The sequence below is a fragment of the Heloderma suspectum genome, chromosome 16 (assembly GCF_057233095.1).
Source record: "Heloderma suspectum isolate Gila_16-S chromosome 16, 16-S_ref, whole genome shotgun sequence".
Taxonomy (NCBI): Eukaryota; Metazoa; Chordata; class Lepidosauria; order Squamata; family Helodermatidae; genus Heloderma; species Heloderma suspectum.
Genome location: NC_139473.1, coordinates 11853649 through 11858848, shown reverse-complemented (window position 1 = coordinate 11858848; position 5200 = coordinate 11853649). Strand labels below are relative to the sequence as shown.

Below are 5200 nucleotides of genomic sequence, written 5' to 3'. Positions count from 1 at the left end.
CTAACTCAGTTAATGAAGCACAGTAATTGAGCAGTAATAGCTATTCTTTGAAGGTTCCAAAAATAGATGTACTTAAAATCAGTACATTGTCCAGAGGGGGAAAAAAACATATATCTCTCTTGGAGAGAAAATATTATTCCTCCGCTTTTGGTGTGTGTGTGTGTGTGTGTGTGAATGAAATGAGAATGTTTCGATTTATTAAAAAAGATGATTTATAGATAATGTTATTAATAATAAAAAAAAAAGACTCCAGAGAATGTTCTGCAACTAGTTACTAAGGCTAGTCCAAATGTTTTTAAAAAGAAGAACTTTGGGCTGAATATGTGTGTAGGGGAGAGTGCTTTTGCAGAAGAAAGGAGGCAAAACTGTCTCCCCTCTTTTGCTACATCTGGAGCATTTTAGTGGTGAGGAGGATACAGTAAGGATGTTGCAGCAGTCCGACAGGGATGGAGTCCAGCAGACTCCCCCCTGCTTGGCATCCAAGACCCCATTTCCTGAGCCGCCTTGCTTACTGGACCCACTCGCCAAGGTCATGTTGTGCAAATGGCCACTTTATGGCCACCATTGATTGATTGATTGATTTACAATATTTATATACCACTCCACATCAGAAGATTTCGGAGCAGTGAACAACATGGTAAAAGAATAAAACAGCAGGTTAAAAGAGTTAAAAGAGAGCTTCGGCTATTGGGCAGCATAGAAATGAAATGAAATGAAATGAAATGAATGAATGAATGAATAAATAAATAAATAAATAAATAAAACGTTTTTTAAAAAGAGAAACCCCAACAAGGTGGAATTTAACAAACCACGGCTGGTCATGAAAGGAAGGCCTCTTGAAATAACAGTGTGTTCAGGAGGCACTGAAACTAACAGAATGTTGGCACCTGCCTGACCTCTAAAGGCAGGGAGTTCCACAGGACAGGGGCCACCACGCTGAAGGCTCTTTTCCTGGTGGACTCCAACCTGGCCATAGGTCCATGTGGAACCACCAGGAATATGCCCTCTGATGACCTCAGTGATGGGGCAGGTTGGTAAGGGAGAAGGCGCTCTCTCAGGTATCCTGGTCCCAAGCTGTTTTGGGCTTTGTAGGAAAGGAAAGGTTCCTCCTGTGCAAGCACCGAGTCATTGCTGACTCCTAGAGGGATGCCACTTTCGCTGGCGTTTTCATGGCAGACTGTAGCGGGGTGGTTTGCCATTGCCTTCCCCAGTCATGACTACCTGTCCCCCAGCAAGCTGGGTACTCATTTTACTGACCTCGGAAGGATGGAAGGCTGAGTCAACCTGAGCCGGCTACCTGGGACCCAGCTTCTGCTGGGATCGAACTCAGGTCATGGGGAGAGTTTCAGTTGCAATACTGCCACCTACCACTCGGTGCCACACGAGGCTCTTTTTGGGCTTTATACTCTAGTACTAATACTTTAAACCTGGCCCGGTAGCGAATAGGCAGCCTGTGCAGTTCCCTGAGCAAAGGAGTTACACATAGGAATGTCAGAGAATTCCGCCACAGATCTCGGTGAGGCCAAATGCCAGTGCATTCGGCCCCCCAAAATCCGTGGCAGAATGGCCTGCCGCCCCCCGCGGATCCCCCCCGGGACGAGACTTACCTGGGGCGGATGTTCCGGATGGTGGCGGTTACAGCGGCAGCTTCAGCGACGGCGGTGGCTGGTCTTCCGACCGGCTGCCACCACCGCCATTTGCAGTCTGTGTGTTTTTTGTTTTTTTACATAGACGTGATGAGCTACATAAAGACTTAGGTAACCTATCACGTCTGGGTTAAAAAAAAAAAAGCATATGCAAATGGTGGCGGCTACAGCCGCCACCATTTGCGTTCCTTATTTTTCGCCTTCTTAGTCTATGTCAATATTTACGTAGACTAAGATGGTGAAACTAAAGGGTAATGCAAATAGTGTAGTGGGCGCTATTTGCATTCCTTTTTGATTCGCTGTTTTAGGCTACGTAAATATTTACGTAGGCTAAAACGGCGAATCAAAAAGGAACGCAAATAGCACCCACTACACTATTTGCGTTCTCCTTTATTTTCGCTGTCTTAGTCTACGTAAATATTGATGTAGACTAAGACAGCGAAAAATAAGGAACGCAAATGGCGGCGGCTGTAGCTGCTGCCATTTGCATACGCTGGGTTTTTTTTTCCCCTGCTGTGATAGGCTACGTAAATACTTACGCAGCCTATCACGGCTAAATACGGGGACGCAAATGGCAGTGGCTACTGCCGCCGCCATTTGCATCCCTGCAGGCTGCCCAGCGGCCGGATGTCCGGCTGCGGGCAGCCAGAGCCGGCCGGTGGCTCCACGGCTTGGCCACGGAGTGGAGCCGGCCGTGCAGGATTCCGGGGGGGAGGACTGGATCGCCTCCCCCCCATCCAGGATTCCAGGCGGAGGGATGGAGCGCCTCCCCCCCAGCGGAAACAGAATGGAACTGAAGGTAAGTGTTCCGTCCATCCCTAGTTACACATTGAAAAGGGGCAGCTCCCCACAGCAGCCGAGCCGCTGCGTTCTGCGCTAGCACCAGCTTCCGGACCAGTCCTCAGGGCAGCCCCACATAGAGCACTTTGCAGTAATCCAATAATCCATTTACATCACATTATATTTGCAGGAAAACCCCACCCGCCATTTTTCTTTCTTTCTTTCTTTGCAAAAGTGGCGGCTCGGGTTTTTTGGTGGCTCGCTAAGGGGTTGGGTGGCAGTTGGGCGCTCTGAGACTGCACATCAGCTCGTCCACACGGAGCAGAACAGGGGTGGTGGCATAGCAAGCACCTGACGGTGCAGGTGGAGTTGAGTCTATCCATCCCTAGGATACAACCCGCCACCTTAATGTCATTGCTACAACTGAAAAAGAATAAGCTTTGAACTTTACATACCATGTTTCTTCTTCGCTTCTCGGCCTTTTGGCTAAGATCAAGTGTAGTATCTGTTCTTATCAGTTTAATATCTGATATGTCCTCTATTTGAGGACTATATATTTTTATTTTTGTGAACCGCCCAGAGAGCTTCAGCTATTGGGCGGTATAGAAATAAATAAATAAATAAATAAAATACAATGTTTCGGCCCATGCGCAGGATGGAGTTCTGAGTTTAAAAGAATATCTTACAGCAGGCATGGGGGTCATTTGTTTCTTCTCTTGAGGGCTGCATCTCCTGTTGGTAATCCGTCGGTGGACACTTGCCATCTGTGGGCGGGGCCAGGATTCCTTGGGGAGTCATCGTCTTCATATTCTGGGGGTGGAGTCAACTTTGGAAAGCAGGGGTGTAGTGGTGGGGGGTCTCACAGGGACGAAGACCTGGGACTTTTTTAAGAGCCAGGTCTCAGCCAGGTCCCTCCCACTCCCAGCCTACCACTGTGGGCCAGGCTCTTCCAGCCGCCTCCTCCTCTTCCCTGCCGCCGAGTGAGGGTGAAGCTTCCCTAGAGTATCAGATTTTGAAAACCTAAAATGTTTGTGTTTGAGTGAGTGAGTGAAAAAGATTTTAACACCCCTGCCTTTTTTCTCTGACGTCCAATTGAACTACCCCTGCCTTACTTTCAGCTGCACTGTTTTGGGATCCCAGCTGAAGGCTGTATATCTTACAAGGTGGTGTAATCTTAGAACGGGGCATGGCTGTGACTGTCATGAAGGGACCCTACACTTCTGAATTTGCCACTGCGCTACTGTTGGAGAGGCAAAAGTGGGGAAGGGAAGAACAGGAAGGAAGGAACTATGACGGCCTAGTGGGATGGAAGGATGGGGAAGGAAGAATGGATGGTGTTGGGAATATTGCAGCCTTGTCTGCAAGCTGCAGGAAGGGGGCAGTGTTGCAGTTAGTTAATTCGTGGGAATTTAGACCATAGCTAGCCTTGGGATCTCTATAGCCTACAGTGAGGTTTCCTGTGATTTTGTACTTTTGCACCTCCCCTTCCTCCTCCCCCATCCCTTTCTCTCTCTGACCTCCACCATTGCTGGGAACACATGGCTTGCTCTTTCACTCCTGCCTGCGTAAAGGAAAACAAAATGGACTGAACAAAGTCTCTGGAAACTCTACGCTGTCCCTGCATTTGTATGTGCAAGAATGCATAACAACAACAATAAGAACAATAATTTCATTTCTATACAGCCCAATAGCCAAAGCTCTCTGGGAGGTTCACAACAATTCACAGAAATTAGAAACCACAATATTATACAACATTATACCAACATTACATGATAATAATGTTTGTATAATGTTACATGATAATAAAACATCTAAAAATTTTAACAAAATTTTAAACTATTTCAACAGCGAGGGAAAATGTCAATAAACAATTTCAGTAATAGACCTGTTCAAGACAGCTGACATAAATACCCCATTATATGTTTTCTTCCTTCACTAAAGAAAGTGCCTGTTTATTTTTCTCTGCTGCCTTTGCAACAGGAGGCAGCAGTAGCAAATAATCCCAAGAGAAGGAAGAATGTTGACAAGGACAGAACAGCACAGGAGACAGCTGGGACTGCAGGAAATGAGATCAGGTACCCACCCACCCATGGCATACAGTTTAATAGACACAATACAAAAGGAAACAGGTGAAAAAAAGCAAATAAAATAGGTGAAGGAGGGGGGAAATGAGAAGATTTGGGTCTCATGGCCACTGCAAGGGAGAGTGCTTTTGAAGGAAGAGAGCTTGGATGGGGTCCTGTTGTGTCAGCTTGGAATAAGAATTCCTCGTGTTTGGGGGAAATGGCTCAGGTTACTGAGCCAATTGAAATAAAGCCTGGGAAAACTCACTCATCATCACTAATGATTTACGCATGGGACGGATGGATCAGTCTCTTTGCGCTCCAGGTCAGTTTTGCATGAGCTGCTTACTGAGTCTGTATTTCTGCATTAACCTTCATTTTTAAAAAAAATCTGCATGAAAATTCGCGTTTAAATATGTATTTTTGGACACACACAAAACACTTATTTCTAAACATATTTTATCCTAAAGCACAAAGTGTATACACGTTTTAGTAAATGTCTGAGCCAAGGATTGCATTGCAAAATTTGGAGAAGTGCAAAATCCAGAGGATACCTGCGTTCTGATTTGTACATTAGTCCAGGAGCTTCAGGTCACTTTGAAACATGGACCAAAGGAAATCCTTGGGATGCTTCAGTCCTCGGGATTGTTCTAAACTGCACTATTGCCAGCTCTGTTTTCTGTTGCTAAGCGCTGTACCATAGCTGCAGCT

The 5200-nt window shown here is 46.2% G+C and overlaps 1 non-coding gene across 1 annotated transcript; it reads left to right on the top strand.

Moving 5' to 3' along the window:
* The first annotated feature begins 2892 nt into the window (after positions 1-2892).
* LOC146334968 (U2 spliceosomal RNA) lies at positions 2893-3075 on the top strand. Its single transcript, XR_014786208.1, has one exon. It is a non-coding gene; the product is annotated as a U2 spliceosomal RNA (small nuclear RNA).
* Positions 3076-5200: the final 2125 nt, after the last annotated feature.